Source organism: Polypterus senegalus, chromosome 4, assembly GCF_016835505.1.
Source record: "Polypterus senegalus isolate Bchr_013 chromosome 4, ASM1683550v1, whole genome shotgun sequence".
Taxonomy (NCBI): Eukaryota; Metazoa; Chordata; class Cladistia; order Polypteriformes; family Polypteridae; genus Polypterus; species Polypterus senegalus.
In genome coordinates, this window is record NC_053157.1 from 25,815,078 (window position 1) to 25,839,714 (window position 24,637).

Genomic DNA, 24,637 nt, shown 5'->3' on the forward strand with positions numbered 1-24,637 from the left:
TTAAACATGTGTGAGTAGGGTATAACTAAAAGGCTTCATCAAAAATAGTAAAACCACCACCGAGCATGAGATGGCACTCTCAGTAACACCTTTCCCTCTTTTGCCTTCAGGACAGGAATACTGATGTCAGTTCAGACTGGAAGTGCCTACCCTTCAGCCTCAGATGGGATATTAAGAAGGACAAAGCCAGAAGTTGGCATTTATTTGTAGAACCCACACCTGAGTGTGTGTTTCATCATACCATCTGCAACTATTTACAGATCTGTAAACCACTGTGACTCTCAGTGTATGGTAACTGTCTGTGGTTTTTCAACTATCTTGTTGTTTTTTCATCTTCATTATGTAGGGCATACCCTCACAGTACCCCAACTCTTCTTTGTGTGCCCTTCATTTGTTTACACTATTTATAAATGTTTCTTGATATTCAAAGCCCCATAGTCTATGCAAAAATTATTTAAAAAATGATTCGAACATTAGAAAAACTTTTGACAAGAAGAGACCATTTTGCACAACAAAGCCTATCCACCTAATTCCTCCAAAGCAATATCAAGTCTAGATTTCAATATCCCGATAGTCCTACAGCCCACCACACTACTTAGTACCTTAATCCATATGTCTGTGGTTCTTTGTGTGAAGAAAAACTTTCTAACATTTGTATCAGATCTGCCCTTAACAACTTTCCAATCATGTCTTTGTGGGCTTCGTTCCGCATTTATTTTAAAGTAACAGCCGGGATCCACTGTACTATTTCCTTTCAGAATTTTAAACACTTCAGTCATGTCACCTGATAATCTTTATTTGCTTAAACTGCAAAGGTTCAAATCCTTCAATTTTTTCTCATATTTCATACTTCTTAGTCCTAGAATAATCCAAGTCACTCTTCTCTGCACTTTTTTTTAGCACTTCAATGAGTTTTTTTGTAGCCCAGTCATCAACACCCAGCCACAGTACTCTAGATGAGGCCTTACCAGTGTGTTACATATAGCAGTGTGTTAATAATAATAATAATTATTAATAATTACATCTCTATAGCACTTTTCTCACTACACAAAGCATTTTAATTAGTGAGTGGGGAGCCACTTGACTTGCTACCAATGTACAGCATCCATCAGAATGATGCAACGGCAGCCATTTTGCACTTTGAGCATAACCTTCTTGGATTTGTACTCTGCATACCATGCTATATAATCTAACGTTCAGTTAGCCTTCTTAATGGCTTCTGAACACTGTCTGGACTCCTAGTTCTTCTCATGAGTCTCAGACCTCCCGTTGTGCATTTAAACCTAACATTTTTACTGCCTATTTGTAACACTTTACATTTACTGACTTTCAGTTTTTCTGCCACAAATCTGCCCAAGCCTGTATGTAGTTCAAGTCCCTCTGTAATGATTCAACAGATTTGAGATTATCTGCCATTCCACGTCTCTTGGTATCATCTGTAAACTTAACCAGCTTGTTATTTATATTCCTATCTAAATCATTTATATTGTCACACACGTGCGCATGGGAGGCAGCTAAAGGGCTTGAGTAAGGGCAGTTCCAGATCAGACCAGGATGTGGCAGAGTGCACTGACTCTTTTTCTCCCTTGTCTGCAGACCATACACGGGAGATTCCACCTGGCCCTCTTGACGACATTTCCGGGTCCAAGCCTATGAAAAAAGATCTTGCCGGCTCCAGCCCCTGTGATGTCTTGAGCCTATGGTTGAAGACCCTTATGAGCCCGACCCCTTTGACCTCACTTCCTGCTGTCTTCCCCTTTAAAAGCCTTCACCTTTTCCCTGTTCGCTCAGTTCTGTTTTGGACTCGGTTTTGTGCACGTCAGTGCTGTATACATTTTGGCGACTTTGCAGCCAGGATACCAAATACACAGGTGGCTGCCCTAAAACTTTCTATGACTCTGAGTCGAGTTTGTGACAATATATATTCAAAATAGCACTAACCCCTGAGTGGCATCACTCTTGATTTCACCCAAGCCTGACAGAGGTCCTGGCACCATCACCCTCTGCCTTCTGCGTCTGAGCCAATTTTGCCCCACCTACACACCATACCCTGAACTCCCACTTCTTTTAGTTTGATGGCCAACATCTCATGTGGCACCTTATCAAATGCTTTCTGAAAGTCAAGATAAATAATATCAGATGCTGCACTTTGATCGTACCCTTTTGTTGCTTCCTCATAGAGTTCCACCATGTCAGTAAAACATGACCTCCCTCTTCTGAATCCATGCTGACACCTCAGTTAAATTCCAGTTTTTGTCAAGTGTTGCTTAATCTTATTCTTAATAATTCCTTCCATTAATTTACCTGTGATGCATTTAAACTAATTGGCCAATAGTAGACCTGCCTGATCACTCTTTTGCATATATTTAAATAATATTCACTGTTGTTCAGTTTTCAGGAATTTTAGCACAGTGATTTTCTGAAACTTCACGTTGTGGGTTTATGTACTACTAGCTGTGCCACCTGTCTAAGAGATGTTAAAAACTAAGTAGTCAACATAGATCTCAGCATTACCATTTGCAATGCTCCATGCAATACATACAAGTATGTCTCTGTTAAATGCCATTTTGGAATCTGTAAAAGCAGCGTTAATGTTTGTGATGCACCTTCATTTGGAATAACAGAGGCATGGACACACAGACAGACATACAGACACTTGTCCTTTTATTAAGGTGGATGTACACACTAACCTTCTTAAGCACTTAAGAGTGAATGTCATCGAGTCCTGGTGATTTTTAGGTTTCAGCCTATTTAATCTGAACAGTACGTTTTCCTCCACAATTTCCAAATCACCGTGACCAAGTCATTATCATAAGTTATCTGACTTGTAACAGGCAGTGACCAAACAAAAAAATGTGAACACAAAATGTCATTGCCAGCCAGATTAATGATAGTGTAGTGACCCGGCAGCCAGCGCTGGCGGCGTGATGCATTGTGGGTAATTTATGTAAAAGCATTGTGGGTAATTTATGTAAAAGCTTATTGTTGTGTTGAATTAACAAGGTAATCGAATTGTTTGTCCTGATGTAATTGTTGTATGTGTTTGTGTTCAACTGGTGGGGTGGGTTTGGGTTATTGCCGTCCGGGGTTATTAAATTGTAAATAGTTACCATCAATGAGAAAAATGGCTTCGTTAACGACCTTGGCAATGGCTATGCAATGAGATTGAGCTTTGTTTTCTGACTATCTGCTCTAATAAAGAGATACAACAGGACAGAGCTCTGTATTGCTAAGATTTCATCTAAGCAATTATTGCCGAGACACTCGGAGTCGTGCGGTGTATGGGACACGAGTGCTCGCTACTTAAAGAGCTGGGTGAAGCTGCGTGTATAACGCTGGCAGTCCGCTAGCCTACAGCTTGGGAGAAGTGCACGGCAGAGTTCGGCTCTGAAAACTTTAAGACTCAACCACGGGTCGCTACAATAGTATAAACAACTACTTTGACTATGAAATAAATTTGTAGAAAAAACATATTAAAAGTGAATCTTCAGGCAGGGGCCACAATGATGCTCACACACTCAGGCCAATTGAGAACAGTTGGCAATTATCTGGCAGAAGAAACTCATGGTCAGAAAGGTTGATTTTCCAAGGAAAAGTTCATCCAAGTGTGCTGACCCCACCAATTTCCCCAAATGCAGAAAACTCGACTCTCTAATTTATACCAGCTAAATTTTATTCCTTAGTCTAATGTGACGTTGTATGCATTTTTATCAATATCTGTGTTTTGAATTATAGCAGATGAATTCTTTCTTGCGAGAAGCCTCGATCTGCCTCAGTGAGCAGAATAAAAAATGAACCACAGCGCCTTTACTGTCAAACGGGGGCTTGTGTTTTTTGACTCTGTGACTGTGCGTGTGTGTGGCGATGGTGGGGTTCAATTCAAACACTGCTCTGGGCTAATTTTCAGTACAGGACATACATCACAGCTAACAGTAACAAGAGTTTTGCAGTGATCGCACAAACCAGATATTGTGCACTGCATGCCGGTGGGAAATTAAGACTGGCAGAAATACAATTTCACCCAGCAGTGTTTTAAGACAGAGATCTATTACGAGCAGATTACATTATTTTCTTTCAGGTTTCTGAAAGCGCGCACTCTGCACAGCATATGATTCGATTAGTTTCTTAAAAGTCTTGGGCAAGTGGGCTTAAAAAAATAAAAGTGACCTGGACCTGAACAGGAAAGGACAAAAGCAGTTCTGAAGGAAAATCGACAAGTGCCTCACAGCTCCAGCCTGAAGCTCCCACTTTAAAGTTATACCAATAGTCATGTTAGAAAGTAAGAACATCCTAATGGGACTTTTCCAGCATATTTGAATAGGCAAACAGTAGACCTTCATGCAAACACTGCCTACAAATAAAGGTGATATACCTGAACAAAATCACAAGGACATTTTGGCTTTTCAATTATGTATTCAACAAAAATATGAATAGATGTAATGGTCTAACGGTAACGGTAATGGAATTTCCTTTCATCTTTATGCAGATGGCTGTCAGGTTTATTTCCCTCTGAAGCGCCAAGGTCCATGTTCTGTCCAGCCCCTGCTTGATTGCCTTATTGACATAAGGAGTTGGATGGCATTACATTTTCTAAATTTTAATGAGAACAAGACACAAGTCATGCTATATAGACCCAGTAGCACCAGCGGGACCCCCTGCATCGACCTTTCCACTGTGGCTCAATTTGAGAAATCCATGATCACAAATTTAGGTGTGAAAATGGATTCCACTTTAAAATTTGATAGCCATGTGAACACAGTGGTAAAATCTTGCTCTTTCCAGTTGAGGCTGCTGTCAAAAATCAAGCCTGTTTTGTCTAAGCACAACCTTGAAACAGTGATCCATGCTTTTATAACATCTCATCTAGATTATTGCAATGCGCTTCTTTTTGGAATTAGCCAGGCCTCCATTGCTCGCCTACAGCTGGTGCAAAACGCTGCTGCTCGATTTTTAACTGGCACAGGAAAGCATGAGCATTTTACCCTGATTTTGGCTTCCCTTCACTGGCTTCCAATTCATTTTCGAATCCATTTTAAGATCCTTGTATATGTTTTTAAATCTTTTAATGTTTGTGCCCCACTTTATTTGTCGGAACTGTTGCACCCTTACGTACAGTCTCGCTCTCTCAGGTCAGCAGATCAGATGCTTTTACGTGTTCCCAAGGCACGATGCAAACTCAGATGTGATCGAGCCTTTTCAGTTGCAGCCCCAAAACTCTGGAACAATTTGCTGTTGCACGTTAGGCAGGCTCCTTCGCTAGCGGACTTTAAATCCTTTTTAAAAACACATTTTTACTCTCTGGCTTTTAACCCAGTATGATATGTTGGCTATCTGTATACTTTTTATTAAGAATCTCTTCAGTTCTTATGTGTTTCTGTTTCATTTACCCTTTGGTTTTGTGTGTCTGATCTGTTGGGTTTTCTTTTTTTTTATTGTACAGCACTTTGGTCAGCCTTGATGTTGTTTTTAAAGTGCTTTATAATTAAATAAATAAATAGTCTACCTTGGTCTTAGGAGCTGGTATGGCCTCTTTAGCAGAAATTACTTCTTGGAGGTTTTTTGCATAACTGCCCAACAGTCTCTAACCTCGACTCGTTGACATTTTTAACCAACTCCTCCATGTACAATTCCTTCAGTTACAAGATATTTGTGGCTTTTCTTGCATGTACTGTCCATGCATTTCAGATCCCTCACAATATATCAACGAGATTCAGATCAGGGCTTTTATCTAGGCCAGTCCATAACCCTCCGTTTCTTCATCTTGAGACATTGCTCGGTAGATTTGCTAGTGTGTTTTAGATCATTATCATGTGGAAAGGTCCATTTCCTCGTTCAAATTCAACTTTCAGACAAATGGCTACACATTCTCCTCAAGCGCACTTTGATTTGATGCAGAATTCATCATTGAATAGATGAGAGCAAGCTGCCCAAGCTGTGAGGCAGAAAATCAACCCCAAACCGGAACATTTGTTCTACTATACGTCACAGTTGGTATGAGATTATCCTCCTGAAATGCTGTCTTTGGTTTAATGCAAACATGGCTGCTGTTACTATGGCCATGTGCAGAGTACATTGTTTCAGAAGGCCTGGTCTTTGTTTAGATGTTCAATGGCAAGCTGTAGTCTTGCTGTTATGTTCTTTTTTGCTTTTTCCTGTCACACCTCACGTGCAGTTCAAATCTGCACAATCTCTTTCTGATAGTAGATGCATACACTTTTGACACCAGCCTTCTCAAGAGTTTTTGGAGACTTCTTTTGGTATCAGACAGTCAGATCTTGGTCTGAATTTGTTGAACCAGCCAGTCCCGGACAAATTAGCAGTTGTTTGAAATCTACATCACAGGGTAGATGATTTTCCTAAGAGTGGAGTGATTGATTTTAAATAATTTGGTGATGTTTTAAAATCCATTGCCAAACTCATAGGCATCCACAGCATTCTTTCCAAGGTCCTTAGAGACCTCTTTTGACCTTGGCATGATGACAACACACACGTAATTAACAAAGAGAATACCAGACCCTGGATATTTACGGCTTACATAAGATAGTCAGGTCCATTGGCATACTCCATATGAAGGTCCTAATCATTGGCACCTTATCTGGAAAACCTGAATTGAATTTGATATTTCTGAAGTGGTGATAAATGTAGGGGTCAACTTACTTTTTCCATGTGACAAATCTGCATTTGTATTCATTTAGATTATGAGAATGAATACACCATGTCGATTTTGTGGGTCATTTGTTCAAGTATATCACAGAAGATTGAATGTTTGCCTGTTCAAATATGTTGAAAAAGTCAATAATTTCCATGGGGTACACTTACTTTTTCACTGTAATTTGTTGCGTCTTAGCTCAATGGCAAGGCTGAAGTGTCAGTGTTTAGTGCTTCTGCTTCACAGTTCCAGAATCTTCTTCTTTTGGCTGCTCCCATTAGCGGTCACCAATATGGATCATCTTTTTCCATATCTTCCTGTCCTGTGTTACCCACATCACCTTCATGTCCTCTCTCACCACATCCATAAACCTTCTCTCAGGTCTTCCTCTTTTCCTCCTTCTTGACAGCTCTATCCTTAGCATCCTTCTCCCAATATACCCAGCATCTCTCCACAGCACAACTCCAAACCAATGCAATCTCGTAGTTCCAAAATCCTGTCTTCAAATTCAGGTTTGGCCACTGCCCATTGCATGAAGAGTTGGTATATCCCCTTGGGGTCTGGATGGGGTGTTCTCTGTGTCATAGTTTTCCTCTGATATCTCAAAAATGTGCATAATAGATTAATTGGGGGCGGCACAGTGGCGCAGTGGTAGCGCTGCTGCCTCGCAGTTAGGAGATCCGGGTTCGCTTCCCGGGTCCTCCCTGCGTGGAGTTTGCATGTTCTCCCCGTGTCTGCATGGGTTTCCTCCCACAATCCAAAGACATGCAGGTTAGGTGGATTGGCGATTCTAGATTGGCCCTAGTGTGTGTTTGTGTGTGTCCTGCGGTGGGTTGGCACCCTGCCCAGGATTGGTTCCTGCCTTGTGTTGGCTGGGATTGGCTCCAGCAGACCCCCGTGACCCTGTATTCGGATTCAGCGGGTTAGACAATGGATGGATGGATGGATAGATTAATTGGTACTTCTTTATCAACTCAGTATGAGTAAGAAGTGGACAGCTCTGAAGAAGTTGTCTTTTTCTTGAATTGAATCACACGAGACAGAGACGGAGTCATCTTGTCGATGAAGATTTACTAAGTTGTCTTTTGCTCTTTCAAGTCTGTTTTCTCTGCTCTAGAATACAGTCTGCTTTGGAAGAAGACTATACAACTGAAAGCCCAGAACATGACACTATGTGGATTGTTTTCTCGGAGGAGTTACCCTGATTGTCAAGCTAAACTGGTAAGAATGAGTGTGGGTGTGTGTGCATGAATACGACTGCTCCTGCCAGCATCGATGAGGTACTCTTCTCATTTGGAGCTTGAATTTTATTTATAACATCTTAGCACTTTGTATTAACAACAGACAGTGGTGCAGGAAGTACTCAAAGAATTTACTTAAATAAACGTAGAAATAAACAAGCAAAAATGTTCTTTTCTACCTAAGTAAATGTAAGAAAGTACTTACTTGAAAATATACTTAAAGTCAGCCAGTCATTTTCTAGGCCGCTTAGTCCTGAACAGGGTCACAGATGTCTGCTGGAGCCTATCCCAGCTAGCATAGGGGCGCAAGGCAGGAACAAACCCTGGATTGGGCGCCAGTCCATCACAGAGCAAACACACAGACACCCACACCTCAATCACACACGGGACAATTTAGGTTCGCCAATTCACCTGCATGTCTTTGGACCATGGGAGGAAAACCTATAGGAGAAATCAATATATTAATTAAAGAAAGAAACTTATCCTCTACTAGGACAAGTTTAATAAAACCTCTTTGGGTCAGAAACCCAGGCAGGAGAAAAGCCGGACTTTCTGTCTTTAATTATCATTACAGCAAATGCCAAAGAGGGAGCATTCATCACAGTAGTCTGTTACCGAATGGTCAGAAAAATAAGGGCAAAGGTCCACTTTTTAAATAACTGAATTTACATAACAGTGTTGATTAACTCTTTGAGGGTGAATTATTTTTTTCCCATTTTGGCCAAAGGCCAACACATAAAGCAATGGTTTCACAACATAAATCAACATAAAATATTTATTTAAGACAAATGTCACTGTGTTTTACGTTTCATAAGCCTCTACACTATGTGACTTCACATGCCTATTACATAGCATAGTCCTGCAAATTATGGTAACATTCAAAGTAGCCAATGGAGTGCATTGCCACAGTACAGTACACTGCTTGCACTGGCAGGGCCGTCTTACCATCAATCATTTTTGAGGCAGATTGAAGACTTAAGTGCCAGCTTAAGTGAAATATTAAAGAAAACATACTGAGTAATTGCAACACAAACACTGACTTAATCAGTTTTAACGTGAAAAGGTGCCGATGAAAGATGAGAAGAAGCGGGCTGTTAGGGTGGAGAAGAGAAAATCTGCTCAGGAAGCAGCAAGCGCATCAACCTCTGAGCAAATGTATGCTAAACGTACAGAGAAAGAGGATGAAAACTGTAAATGCACGAGTCAAGAGTATTCACTGCATGTTATCCTGCATTGCACCGTTAGTGGATTTTCATATATTTTGTTGGAATTAAAGGGGGACGGCAGGGTGAGCACCTCCAACATTTTCCAGTGGTGACGTGCAGTTCTTTTCTCTGCCACATGCGCACCATCTTCAATGTTTGTTTCAATTGTTACACTTACAGTTCGTCAACATGTTGTAGTGCTGACTGGCATTTCTAAGACAGGTCTGTGATGAAATGCTGTCCCATCATCGGCTCCTTCAAGCCTTACACTTTCTCCAGCTAAGAAAGACTGTGTTCATGCAAACTAAGGAAATGTAAGTATGCAGACTGAGAGATTGATATATGGTGCAAAACTTTTTAATACATGTTAATCATTTTAATGCACTCCAGAAACAAGATATGACAAATCGATATACCTGTCATCAGTATTCTAGGTGAAAGCAGAAAGTCTTCCGAGAGACGAGAGGCAGGACTGTAGCCGGATTTTCTTCAGACCGAGACTTCCAGAGGCCTTTCACTAAATGTCAGTGTGAAGCGGTATAAATTGAGAGGTAATTACCGTTGCTGTGACTGAACAGCAGGAAGCTTGGCATTTCTGTTTTAGGAAATGACGGATGTTGCCTTTCCTGGTAGCTAGTGATCATATTTTTATGTTATGAAAAAGGCCTAAATAAAATAATAGCAGCAGAAAATCCTTCGAGGGTTATACCACATGGTTGCTTAATCCCCTCAATTTGGAATTTTATGTTGCATGAGAAAATGGTAAAAAACGAAAGCCGAGAAAATTTTCCCTTGTGGTGCCATTAAGGCTTTGTGTCCAGGTAGAATTCTACAAATCTGACCTGGAGAAAGACTTGCAAAAAGATTGGTAAGAATTAGGAAAGAATGATTCAAGTAAAGGGCGGCACGGTGGCGCAGTGGGTAGTGCTGCTGCCTTGCAGTTAGGAGACCCGGGTTCGCTTCCCGGGTCCTTCCTACGTGGAGTTTGCATGTTCTTCCCGTGTCTGCGTGGGTTTCCTCCCACAGTCCAAAAACATGCATTGACGATTCTAAATTGTGCTTGGTGTGTGTGTGGGTGTGCGCACGCTGCGGTGGGCTGGCGCCCTGCCCGGGGTTTGTTTCCTGCCTTGCGCCCTGTGTTGGCTGGGATTGGCTCCAGCAGACCCCCGTGACCCTGTAGTTAGGATATAGCAGGTTGGATAATGGATGGATGGATGATTCAAGTAAAATGCAAAGGAGCAGAGTTTAGGCAGAATGTATGATTTATTTACAAATTCATTACGAAACCTGCTTAATCCCCTTTATGGTGGTGAAGCTCATAACCTTTCCCAGCAGCATCAGATCAAACTCAAGCACCAGTCCATTTCTGGGCACAGCCATGCATACACCCAGTTGAGCCAACTGAGTGTTGCAAATGAACTAAATATCTTCATGCAGTGGATTGAGAAAGCCTTCAAACCCCGTCGCCTTTTACACCTTTTAGCCTTGTGCTAAAATCATTTAAATTCATTTTTCCATTCTTCGAGCAACACTTAATACCACTGAATGACAGAATGAAAACAGGATTTTAGAAATTGATAAAAATTAAAAGCTGAACTATCACATTAACACAAGTATTTTGCTTTGACACTTTGATCCCATTCCATAGATCATCATTGAGATGTTTCTACACCTTCTTTGGAGTCCACATGTCGTCAATCCAATTGACTGGGAAGGCACACAACTGTCTATTGAAGGTTTCACAGCTGACAATGTGTATCAGAGCATCAAGCACGCCATGAGGGTGAAGGAATTGTATATGGAGCTTTGAGACAGGATTGTATTGAGGGACAAAACTTGGGAAGGCCAAAGAAAATTCCTACAGCATTGACAGTTCCCAAGAAAGCAGTTTCCTTCATAATTCTTAAATGGGAGAAGTCTAAAAAACTACTGTGACCCCATTTAGAGATGGATACCAGGAGCAATGGAGGGATAAAGGCCATGGTGAGAGAGTTGACTAAGAACCCGATAGTACCCCACTCTAGCTGAGCTCCAGAGAACGTGTAGGGAGCAGGGAGAAACTTCCAGAAGAATAACCATCACTGCAACACTTCACTGATCTTGACTTTATGACCGAGTTGCCACACAGAAACCTCTCAGATATGAAAGCTCATTTTGAGTTTGGAAAAAGGCACCTGAAGAACTCTCGGACTGTAACAAACAACATTCTCTGCTCTGATGAAACCAAGATTAGTGTCATATATGGAGGAAACCATGGTACCACTTATCACCTGCACAATACTAATCGAAAAGTGAAGTATGGTGGTGGTGGTGGGGTTGTTTTTCAGCGGCATGTTCTAGTAGGCTACATAAGGTTTGGAGAAACCTGAATGAAGGGAAGTACAGAGATACCCTCAATGAAGACCTGCTCCAGAGTGCTCTGAACATCAGCCTGGGATGAAAGTTCACTTTCCAACAGGACAATAAACCTAAACACAAAGCAAAGATAACACAGGAGTCACTTAGGGAATGTCCTGGAGGGGCTCAGCCACCAGAATCCAGCCTTTTGAACCCAACTGAACATCTCAGGAGGAGTGGAAATGGCTGTCCACTGATGGTCTCCATCCAACCTTACAGAGAATGAGAAGATCCGCAGAGAAGAATGGCAGAAAATCCTCAAATCTGAGTCCAAGCTTATCAGGTCAGACACAAGAAGACTCTCAAGCTGTAATCACTGCCAAAAGGACTTCATCGAAATAGAACCCCATTTTATTGATGGAACTGTTGATGGGCCTTAAAGTCACAAGCGTCCTTCTAAATTACATTTTTGAGATGCCATGTAGCCTAGATGTTAAGCTGGTTCAGCTTTATTATACATGGAGAATTTAATTAGGATTGACTTGGCTGTTTTGGACTAGTGGGTTGCACAATTAGGGCACCCCTCCACTTTTGAAAATAATTTTTAAAACACCATTTAGCCAACGTTTTAGGTTAGACCAATGACTACCCACAAACAAAATGTCATGAAAATTGGTGCAGCCATTTTTATGTGATTGGATCACGATAAAGTCAGGCAACGCACCTCACTCAATTTTGCTGAATCGCAGAGCAGCCTTCCTCTTTGCTGCGTCCCTGAAATGCCATCTCACAGCAGTTTGGGAACCCCTGCATTTTTATATAATTAAAGTATCTGTGTAAAAATTCACTCTTTTAAACATTAAAGAAAAGACCTTATCTTTCCAGTAAAGTTCTGCTCATTCCTCCAACAATTCGAGTTTTCATTGGACTCTAAGCGTATTGTAATTTAGAAAGCCAAAAAAATTCTCGTTAAGTATTAAAAATCGGAATATATGATAACTCAGATCTAATGTATTCAATGCATGCGGAGATTGGTAATTATTATTATAATTCTTCTGTTGTGTTTGTTTCATTAACAAGATCAATAATGACTATGTGAACTCAAACTGCCTAATTAGAATGCAACAGAGCTCTGTGCCACAGCCCAATTCCTAATTCCTCATTCTCTCCCACAGCGGCACATTAGAGAAACAAGGCTAATTGTGACAGCACAAAAGAAATCGAAAGGCAAAACACTTCACAAAAAGCTCATAAAATCAAACAACTTCTACGTGAACGTAGAAGAGACGCTTCAAGTTACATGTTTGTTTGTCTTATCTTTTCTGAGCCAGAACACAACTGGATAGTGTCAGGGATTTTCTGTTTATTAAATAATTAGCTGTTCCCCGCAGCTCTGCCCGTGTAGTAGTAAAATAGGACAAACTTTAAAAATCAATAAAAAAATGTAATAGTTTGTAGTGAGAAGAATTTATATCTATAGCTTTTGTATCCAAGGGCCTCTTGATATACAATATTTTTGGTTTTGCTATCGGATCTCTTTGCCAAGAATGTAAAAAGTTGGCAAGTTATCTATGACCAAGCTGAAGGTAGGTACGCTCCAACGTGAGACATTGGTACTGTATATCTGATCGTGTTCAGCTCTGACAGAAGAGCGTCCTCCGCGTGGGGAGAAGAGAACATGGCTGTGATATCACTGGCAATCAGCAGCTACCCTCTAAAATACATGGAGCTCTGATCTCTCTCTCAAAAACGTCAAACATTACTCCTTAACAATCTCTAGATGATAATGTCTGTTGAACAAACAGGTATCGCTAGCTAAGCAGAGGCTCCCTACTCCTGAGGTCCCACCTCCCTGTCCCTGTCTCTCAGATTCACGCAAATAAATCAGTACTGCAACGAACTATAATACTTGCGATGAGAAAAGTCGCAAAATCAACTGGCATGTTCAAGCAAATTATAGAAAAAAAACCAATCTAAATCCATTAAGTAGTTACCTGGTAAAAAGCGAATAGACATACAGACAGAGAGACAGGTTGGATTTTATATAAGTACAGTATATATAAGTTGATGCTCTGGATTATTTGAAGCAGGTGTGTCATTTGGATTTGCAAAGATCAGGTTCTTTTCCCCTTCTGTAAATTTTTGTAGGCAGTCATGCTCAGATTACTTGGATTTATGAAGAGCAGGTTCCACTTGAACTTGATTAATCATTTATCTATACTAATAAAGGCAAAGACCTCCCTCCCTCCCTCCCTCACTTACTCACTCACTCACTCACTCACTGATTCACTGACTCATCACTAATTCTCCAACTTCCTGTGTAGGTAGAAGGCTGAAATTTGGCAGGCTCATTCCTAACAGCTTACTTACAAAAGTTAAGCAGGTTTCATTTTGAAATTCTACACATAACGGTCGACAACGTCCGCCATGTTGAACTTTTTTATTTATGGCCCCATCTTCACGAAATTTGGTAGGCGGCTTCCCTACGCTAACCGAAACCAATGTACATACTTTTTTTGGTGGTATGATGCCACTGTCGGCTGCCATATTAAACTTTTCCAAGGTCTTTGTTACTTATGGGCCCATCTTCAAGAAATTTGGTACACGGGTTCCCAACGCTAACTGAATCCTACTTACATACATATATACGTCCATAGCCTGCAGCTCAGTTGCCGTGTGAGGCAGCGTTGGGTCCCCCATCCCAACGCCTCCCACGTTGTTGGCTGCCTGTCTATATAAGGCCGTCCGTCGCTTCAGTCTCTACATTCCCTTCCTTGCTTCACCACAGGATTCACGTCTCCTTGCTGATAACTACAGCCTTTTTATTTAATCCACGGCTTCTCCGCTGTTTTATTGTTCGTTTATTACGCTTATAGTTATTGTGTAGGTATTTTAGACTTACTTTGCATTGTTCAGGTACCCATTTCTTTTATCATTCCAACCGTACCCCCATTAACATGTCTATCGAGGTGATCACCATCGATCAAAGAACTGTCACTTACCGAGTGGTTTCCATGCCCGGAAATGCCGCCTGTCTTTTCCATTCTCTGTGTTACATATTGCAGGCTCACTCTTGATATCCGGAGGAACATTGTATCTTATGTATTGAATGACTGGGACAGGTTCAAGGTGTGGACTGATGACGGTACAGGAGATAATTATACTACACAGGAGCACTAGAAGAGTGAAATACTTAAGCCTTTCACCTATGGTTCTGCATGTGAGTTGATGGCTGCCGCTGAATTGTTCGGTTGTTGCTTTCAAGTGTACCGAAATGGCCAAATATTATACATCTTTCGACAACCACCAATGCCTCTTAACCATCTTAGATTCACAGGTGACGATTTGTGTAGTGGACACTTTGATGTTTATGAATGTTTAAACTCTCAAAAGCTGGATGTGAAGTTATCGATGAAACAGGTTGTATACTTACAACACTTGACAGATGCTGAATGTCTCTTCAACACAAGTCCTACAAATACTAACGTAATTGAAAGAAACCATGAAACTCAAACTTACGACAGCAGCAATCCAAGCTGTGAGATTTGAAACAAGATTACTGTTCAAATGGCCAACTGTACATTAAATGTTCAAGAGTAAGCTCAGCACACAGCTTGGTCATATTACAACCGGAGGGCCGAACTGACAATGTGGTATACAAAGAGATCCTTAACAAATAATTATTGGTATATTTTCCCTCAGTTTAAAAAGGTTTAATTTTCTTCTTAATAAAAATATTAAGGCAGTACTTTGCCGCTGCAAAGCGCCGGTATTTTGCTAGTCCAATATATAAACGCAAAGACAGAGTCCCCCTTAAAGTTGTGCAGTTATCTATGCAATATATAAACTAGAAGAGAAGAGTTGTTGCACAGTTGTCTATTACAAAGACACAAAAGACACAAGATAAAGGGTCTGGGGCACCTGGAGGTAAACCCTGTATATCACATTACGCAAAAGGCAGAAAATAAAACACATGGTAAAGCACAATGACGAGACTTCATTAAATCTCAGTTAGTCTGTCCAAGATTGTGTCATTTCTTCTTATGTGGAATTCTGAGAGAAATAGGCGGGTCCAGGTGGTCTGTCCCAGAGTGGGAGAGGTCTCAATTTTCCTTTCTGCAGAGGGGGAAGTAGAAGTGAGAGCATTATTAGACAGTGTCAATGTCAATGTCAATTTATTTATATAGCACATTTTTAACAACATAGTAATGCTGCGGCCAAAGTGCTTTACAATAATAGAATAAAAGAAAAATAAAAAAACAAAAACAATAAACAATAAAATAACATAAATAGTAATAAAATATATGAACATAAAATAAGATAGATAATAAATAGAAATAATGTTATATGATCATAAAGAGGAAAACCATCAGTATTACTGAAGGTCACTGAATGCAAGTGAAAAGAAGTGAGTTTTTAATTTTGTTTTGAACAGTTCAATTGTAGACGACTCCTTTATGTGATGAGGTAAAGAGTTCCACAGGCGAGGGGCAGCAGCTGCAAAGGCCCTGTCCCCTTTGGTTTTACATTTGGTACGAGGGACAACAAGAGACAACTGACCAAAAGATCTAAGCACTCTGGATGGCTGGTGTAAAACACACAGTTCAGATAAACAGGCAGGAGTGAGCCCACTCACCAACAATAAATATTTTGTCATAGGAGAGGGTGATATCAGCCAGAAATGAAAGTGTCATTAATTACAGGAGGTTTATAAACCACGGCAAACAACAAAGAAGGGGAGCTGCACACTTCGAAAAAGTTGAAGTTCAAAGCTGCTAAACGGATCCCTTGTAAGGCTCCGACACAAGAACAAACTTTTAAAAACAGTGGCAATGCAAAACACGACAAGTCAGCCGAAGAGAGTTTAAAAATGAATAACCTGATGGAACCAAGTCAGTAAAACATGAAGAGTCGCCATTTAAAATCCAAGTCTCGGTGATGAAGAAGAAATCCAGATTATTTGATGTAATAAAGTCTTGCAGAATAAAAGTTTTATTAGACACTGATCTCACGTTCAAGAGAGCAGCCTTGATAGAAGTAGAAGAGCTCGTTGCAGGATGAGCACTGGTGAGTGTGCGAAAATTAGCAGCGTTTATTGCCCGATTGCACACCGAGGAAGAGTGATGCTGTCTTGAGATGGACAAATTAAATCCGGTGTCCAGCACCCATGAATCAGTGATGGATTCCTGAGCAGGAGAAGATGGGTCATAGACAACTCGCAGGCATCGGGAAACAAAGCTCTGGGACTTGAGATGTTGTTGTTTAACAGCAATTCCTGCTCTTTTCCCACAATGGCGACGGGTGCGTTTGCGTCTCCGAGGGGCATTCAACTGACTGATACAGGTGAACACCGGCGTCCAGGTGAAGAAGTCAGGAGATGAATAAAACAAAGGTGGAAAAAATCCAATCAGAAGATGAAAATTGAGAGGAAAGTAGGCCAGAAAATATGTTAAGTAAAGACTCCCGATCATAGGACAGTGATTGTTGGGACAAACTAAAACATAAAAACAAAGTTAAAACATAGACTAGAGAGACGAGCAGATGGCCAGCCACACCAGTCGGCGCCATCTTCAGTACAGCCCCCCTCATGTCTCGCTGGTAAATTACACTCACCGAAGCCTTTATGTTGCTCCCCAACACACGTGTGTGACACTTTCCAGTATATAAACTCATAGAGAAAAGCCACCCCCTTGAAGTTGTTGAAATGTCTATACAGTATATAAACTTGGAGAGAAGCGTACTTATTGAAGTTACGTGATCATCTATTAAATACATAAATTCAAAGAGTTTTCCTTGAAGTTGTTCACTCGTCTATCCAATATTTAAATTCTAAGAGAAGAGTCCCCTGTGAAATGGCACGATTATCTACCCAATATATAAACTCGAACAGAAGAGTCCCCCTTGAAGTTGCTCAGTCCTTTATTCAATATATAAACTCGAATTCAAAGAGTCCCCCTTGAAATTGTATGATCGTCTATGCAATATACAAATTTGAAGAGTTCCCCTTGAAGTTACACAATTGTCAATCAAATATATTCACTATTTAAATTCTAAGAGAAGAGCCCCCATTGAAGTTGCACAATTGTCTATCCAATATATAAACTCAAACAGAAGAGTTCCCTTTGAAGTTACGTGATTTGTCTATGCAATATAAAAACTCAAAGAGAAGAGTCTCGCAATCGCCTATCCAATGCATAAATTCATAAAGTCGGGGATGGTGAGGTATCGCTTGAAATTGTGCAATTGTCTATTCAATAAAGAAAATAAATTGATCCAAGGGAGCCAAACACAGTTACCTTAAGCAGGTTTCAGGCTGAACTGAGACAATATTGAAATTTTTGGACATCCAATGGTACTCAGGTTAACCCGTATATAACTGTTAGTTAAGGACACTTTATTTGTTATATCAGTCTGTCATGGCAAATAATTTGCTAATCTTGCCGAATTCCAAAATATGACTTTTGTACTGAAGAATCCACAATTAACCTTAAAGTAAAATTTTGTTAATTGTGAAACATTTCTCCTCCCGTCCTTTTGTTCTCCAGGCAATTGCCCTAACCCTAACCCTAACCGTAAATCATATCAGCATTTGCAGAAAGCAGTTCTACTAATGGATTCGTTATCACATAATCTGAATGAGAGGATGAAGTGTCAACGAAGGCATAGGTGGTATTCCCTACAGTAGACATATTATTAACCACTGTTGAAGGCATTTAACACTAAATATTAAGATTACAAAGAGAAGGATTATGTAAATTATTACAGGAAACATCTGCAGCCAGGTTGGCATCATGTTTGTCTAATGTCCTCTTTTCCATTAAAACTCCTTTATTATGGAGATGTTTCACTCAGGGCGGCACGGTGGCGCAGTGGTAGCGCTGCTGCCTCACAGTTAGCAGACCCGGGTTCGCTTCCCGGGTCCTCCCTGCGTGGAGTTTGCATGTTCTCCCCGTGTCTGCGTGGGTTTCCTCCGGGCACTCCGGTTTCCTCCCACAGTCCAAAGACATGCAGGTTAGGTGGATTGGCGGTTCTAAATTGGCCCTAGTGTGTGCTTGGTGTGTGGGTGGGTTTGTGTGTGTCCTGTGGTGGGTTGGCACCCTGCTAGGGATTGGTTCCTGCCTTGTGCCCTGTGTTGGCTGGGATTAGCTCCAGCAGACCCCTGTGACCCTGTATTCGGATTCAGCAGGTTAGAAAATGGATGGATGGATGTTTCACTCATCACTGGCCTCTCTTCTCTTTCTACTTTTATTTCCCTTAATCCTCCACAGTCCCAAGTGAACTCTTGTCTTTTCGTCCACTCAACAATGCCCTTGGCTGGAGCACAGAAGGATCTTTTAAACATTACTTTGGGAGTACTTCCAGTCCATAAGTACTTCCGGGTCAGACCATGCCTCAAAAAATCAAGGCTGTCTCCTTAGAGCTCCCCCTGGCAGTCCAGGAGGTTGCAGGACAGCCCACCAAATTACAACTCCCAGGCAGCCCTGCAGAGGTTTAAACTGGGGCAGCCACATAGCGTGTCAGGAGAACACATTACCACAATCAGTGTTCTGTTGCTTTACTTTCATTATTGTGGCTTCCCGTCCTGGAAAGATACCAACATCAAATCGTGGACCCCACTGCACAGTCTTTCAAGTCTCTTCCTATGTGAACAATTTTGCGATATTAATAATCCTTATATTTATTAATTATTCTGTTTTTTAAAACTTACAGTTACCATAATATACAGTAAGTGTAATAGCTGGGAATCATGGGCATAGTGGTGTTGGGATGAAGGAAAAGAAGGTGGCCAATGAGAAAGTGGATGGACTGCGTAAGGGGGATCTGAGAGATAAAGGCCAGGAAGGGTATCCAGAATGGTGGAGTAAGCTGGTCAAATGTAGCGACCCCACATGAAACTGGGATAAGCTTTAGAAGAACTAGGAATCCCTCAGTGGACTGGCAATAAATGGAATCGATCATTAATTAATAACATATTCACTCAGCTCTCTATAAAAGGGTCAACATGGCCTCCAGCTTCATTCTCTGATTTTTAAAAATGCTCAGATGAATTCAGATCTATAACCGAGGATGCCTTTGTCAGTAGACATTGAGGCTCTGCTAGTGCAGCGTCACGACGGGTCTCGTGTAGAGTGAAAAGGCGGCTCAGCCATTGTCCAGCCGGAGTGGTGTTGTCTGACTCCCACTCACGTGCAGGCCTCCCGTGACCTTATAACGCTAGAAGAGTAAAAGAAAGTGCGAAGCGCCTTAGTATCGGCTTGCTGCCGCTTGTAAAAGGGACCCCGTATTGACAGTTGTCTTGGCAGTAGTTCGGGGAAGGGAAGAAAAAGGAGGGCTTCCTTTCAGCTTTATGAGAGAAGAGCAGTTCACGTCTCAAAGGCCGGGGCGGGAGATGAAAAGATGAAAGGATGATGTTCGACAGTTTAATTGGTTGGCACGACAAAGCCGAATACAAAAGGGAATTTATGGCCTGTAGAGGGTGTCTTCTGGCTAGATCGTACAGAGAGAGAGGTATTTGGTAGAACATTCTCTTGAGTTTACCAAGCACCGTGACTTGTGCCTTGATTTTTGTAATTTTTTTTTTTCTTGTAAATTTATGTGTCTGGATTAGCTTTGGTGGAGGTATTTATTGGGTTGTGGTTAACGGTGCACTATTTTTGTATACACACTTTTCTCTTTTTCCATATTCTGAAAATTCTTGTTTTTGGTAAACAAGAATTTGGTTTTTGTCGGAAGGAGCAGCTTCCTGACTTTATTAGCTTTATTTTTGGTATATAGTGGTGTGAAAAACTATTTGCCCCCTTCCTGATTTCTTATTCTTTTGCATGTTTGTCACACAAAATGTTTCTGATCATCAAACACATTTAACCATTAGTCAAATATAACACAAGTAAACACAAAATGCAGTTTTTAAATGATGGTTTTTATTATTTAGGGAGAAAAAAAAATTTAAACCTACATGGCCCTGTGTAAAAAAGTAATTGCCCCCTTGTTAAAAAATAACCTAACTGTGGTGTATCACACCTGAGTTCAATTTCCGTAGCCACCCTCAGGCCTGATTACTGCCACACCTGTTTCAATCAAGAAATCACTTAAATAGGAGCTGCCTGACACAGAGAAGTAGACCAAAAGCACCTCAAAAGGTAGACATCATGCCAAGATCCAAAGAAATTCAGGAACAAATGAGAACAGAAGTAATTGAGATCTATCAGTCTGGTAAAGGTTATAAAGCCATTTCTAAAGCTTTGGGACTCCAGCGAACCACAGTGAGAGCCATTATCCACAAATGGCAAAAACATGGAACAGTGGTGAACCTTCCCAGGAGTGGCCGGCCGACCAAAATTACCCCAAGAGCGCAGAGACGACTCATCCGAGAGGTCACAAAGACCCCAGAACAACGTCTAAAGAACTGCAGGCCTCACTTGCCTCAATTAAGGTCTGTGTTCACGACTCCACCATAAGGAAGAGACTGGGCAAAACGGCCTGCATGGCAGATATCCAAGACGCAAACCACTGTTAAGCAAAAAGAACATTAGGGCTCGTCTCAATTTTGCTAAGAAACATCTCAATGATTGCCAAGACTATTGGGAAAATACCTTGTGGACTGATGAGACAAAAGTTGAACTTTTGGAAGGCAAATGTCCGTTACATCTGGCGTAAAAGGAACACAGCATTTCAGAAAAAGAACATCATACCAACAGTAAAATATGGTGGTGGTAGTGTGATGGTCTGGGGTTGTTTTGCTGCTTCAGGACCTGGAAGGCTTGCTGTGATAGATGGAACCATGAATTCTACTGTCTACCAAAAAATCCTGAAGGAGAATGTCCGCCATCTGTTCGTCAACTCAAGCTGAAGCGGTCTTGGGTGCTGCAACAGGACAATGACCCAAAACACACCAGCAAATCCACCTCTGAATGGCTGAAGAAAAACAAAATGAAGACTTTGGAGTGGCCTAGTCAAAGTCCTGACCTGAATCCAATTGAGATGCTATGGCATGACCTTAAAAAGGCGGTTCATGCTAGAAAACCCTCAAATAAAGCTGAATTACAACAATTCTGCAAAGATGAGTGGGCCACAATTCCTCCAGAGCTGTAAAAGACTCATTGCAAGTTATCGCAAACGCTTGATTGCAGTTATTGCTGCTAAGGGTGGCCCAACCAGTTATTAGGTTCAGGGGCAATTACTTTTCACACAGGGCCATGTAGGTTTGGATTTTTTCTCCCTAAATAATAAAACCATCATTTAAAAACTGCATTTTGTGTTTAATTGTGTTATATTTGACTAATGGTTAAATGTGTTTGATGATCAGAAACATTTTGTGTGACAAACATGCAAAAGAATAAGAAATCAGGAAGGGGGCAAATAGTTTTTCACACCACTGTATATGGGTTTCACCATTTTGTGTGCATTTTTCTTTTTCATTTGGGACTTTCAGTCAGCACTGTAAATACTGGGCTCTGTTTCATTACTGTTTGTGTGTGTCCTTTACAGTATTGGACTGTGTCATCAGTCAGTCGCTCTCCAACCAACTCTGCTGGAGCCAATCCCAGCCAACACAGGGCGCAGGGCAGGAACAAATCCTGGGCAGGGCGCCAACCCACCGCAGGACACACACAGCCACACACTAGGGCCAATTTAGAATCGCCAATGCATGTCTTTGGACTGTGGGAGGAAACCCAAGCAGACACGGGGAGAACATGCAAACTCCACGCAGGCAGCAGCACTACCACTGCGCCACCGTGCCATCCGTTGGACTGTATATATATATTTTCCACAGGACATTATTTTTGATTTTCTTGATGTGCACCTGTGAATAAAATTTCAGTTTAATTTTGCAAAAACCCAACCATTATTGTGTCTGTGTCTCCTCCGTCTTACACCATCATCCTGGTCACGTCTAGAGTGTAGGTTGGTGTCTCCCAGCTCCCACTACACAGGGTGTCACAGTGATGTGTATTCATTCATTCAGCACTGTTATGTACATTCAGTTGATTATAAATTCAGATCTCTGCTCTTATTCGCTGAACATTTACTGACACCTCTGCCCGGGCAACTGTCCCTTAGTAGATTGCAGTAACAGGGTGGCCCCTCTTCACAAAGCGATAATTAAAGACGCAACAGACAAGCTTCCTCCTGCCTGGTTCTTTAGTTTGATTAACTATTAAATATTCAAAGAGCTCCTAGTTTAGCACAAGGTTTCTTTCTTTAACATATATTTCCAGCTTAATTTCATCCACAGTACATTCATCACTAGAGGGGTCCCTGTGCTCAGGATCAGGGGCTCTGAGTCGATGTTTGCCCGTATCATTATCTGAGTCAAGAGACGTGTGGCAAAGTCCAAGTTCATACTGAGAAGTTTGCCAAGGAAAAGCTGTGAAATGATTGTGTTACAAATAACAGTCCTGCCATATGAGGTGATGGAGTCTCAGTGCTGCAAGATGAAGCGGAGAGCCATGTTAACTGACCTGTTGGGCACGGTAAGCAAACTGTAGTGGGTCAATGCTGAAGGATTAGACATTCAGATGTCTTCATTATTGCACATGTCAGCACCCCTGGCCTGTAATCATGTAAACATGAATTATTTAGCTTCGTGGGCACAGGGATGATTGTGGATTCTTTGAAACAGACAGGGACTTTGGGTGAAAATGTCTGTAAATGCTGGAGCTAACTGATCGGCGTGGCATCGTAGGGTGGAGGGAGAGACATTTTACAGACCATCAGATGTGTGGTTAGATAAATGGGTGTATGAGTTTAAAGCCTTCCGTAAATGGATGCACATTATTGCGAGGATAAATTAAATTTAACTGAAGGTGGACCACTCCTTGAGATGTCGATGCCGTGGGAGGAATTTTTCCAGTTTCCCAAAATGGACATTGCCCGTGGTTTTTCTTTTTTTTTTTTCCAGGCGTTTTTGTGGTTTTTATTTATTTTGTGACCACGTTCAGGTATATTGTGCCTTTTAATGGAGTTTAGATGCATTTAGGCTACAAGTTACGCCTTATTTAAAAGTGCTGTAATTATCTATTTAAGGCTGATTAGCAGGAGGCTTGACTATAAACCAAGAAAAGAAGTATGTCTGCTCTATTTTTATACTTCAGGCAACCCACAACAATTTATTTTTATGTGGTGCTCTTCATGAAGCAGCAAGCATCTTGTTGGCTTTGGTTAATTTAAGATGCTCTTGTTCTTAATGTCCTGCTGAAAGGTGAGTAGCTAAAGAATTGGACCAGAGAGCACTGTGGGGGTCTGTAGGCGGGAGACTAGAATTATGTGGTGGGAGAAATGATTTTCAGTTTATGAAAAAAAAGCTAAATGGGCAAAATCACATTGAACACCTTTAGTTGTCTGTGTTTAAGACGAGGTGTTTGACTTGCCTTCAACAAATAACGCAAACAAAACAGCACAGTTTATTCATAGCAGAAGACAGATTCGAGAAGACAGACGTATACATCTCCAGTGGGATCAGAAAACATTCAGACCCCCTCACTCGCTGCACACTTTCTTGTGTTGTAGATTTCTAACAGTAAGACAATGGGATAAACTGCCCAAACCCAGGCGTGCAAAGCCTGGAGAGATTTACCCCAAGAAGAACTGAAGCCGTCATTGCTGCACTAGGGGCTTTCCGTAAAGTGCCACTGAGCCCCAAACCCCAGGCACAATCACACCCAAACTAGTCATGGGTTCAAATACAGTCCCCTTTCATTACTAAAAAAAAAATAACCGAAGGATTAGATAAGATGGAGGTAGACATTGTGAAGACATGGGGTGCACAGCTCCCCAAACACAGTCGCAAGTCTCTGGACACTGACGTTTACTATTTACACTCCCCAAAGGAATACACAGTACAATTAAGTAGCACGGCACTTTTCTTCTTCTTCTTCCTCATTGTCATCGTCATCTCCCTATCTTCTTCGCCTCCACTTCTTCATCCATCTCCTCCCGACTCGTCTCTGTGAGGCAGCTGGCTCCTTTAAAGCCACACCCGGGAGAACTCTAACTGACTTGCTAAGGAGTGTCTGGAATTGCTCCCAGATGTAATGGAAGTCCAAAGTAGGGCTCTGCAGCTCCCCCTGGTGGCATCCCCGGAACCCAACAGGGCTGAGCCGATCAATCCCAGGTCCCATAATAGCCATGTGAGTCTGCTGCACCCCAGGGAGGATGCCAGATAGTAGTTTTGGGGAGATTGCACCCTTCATAAGTTGTCTCCC

General features: G+C 41.4%; 2 long non-coding RNA genes across 2 annotated transcripts in view; both read left to right on the forward strand.

Moving 5' to 3' along the window:
* LOC120527200 overlaps nt 1-24,637 on the forward strand; it is a 106,131-nt gene that overhangs the window by 75,876 nt on the left and 5,618 nt on the right. Inside the window, exon 3 of the long non-coding RNA XR_005633285.1 lies at nt 7,767-7,870. This is a non-coding gene — a long non-coding RNA (uncharacterized LOC120527200). The remainder of the gene's footprint in view (nt 1-7,766; nt 7,871-24,637) is intronic.
* On the forward strand, nt 9,301-12,308 carry LOC120527201. The gene is made up of 3 exons (XR_005633286.1): nt 9,301-9,409; nt 9,522-9,646; nt 10,744-12,308. It is a non-coding gene; the product is annotated as an uncharacterized LOC120527201 (long non-coding RNA).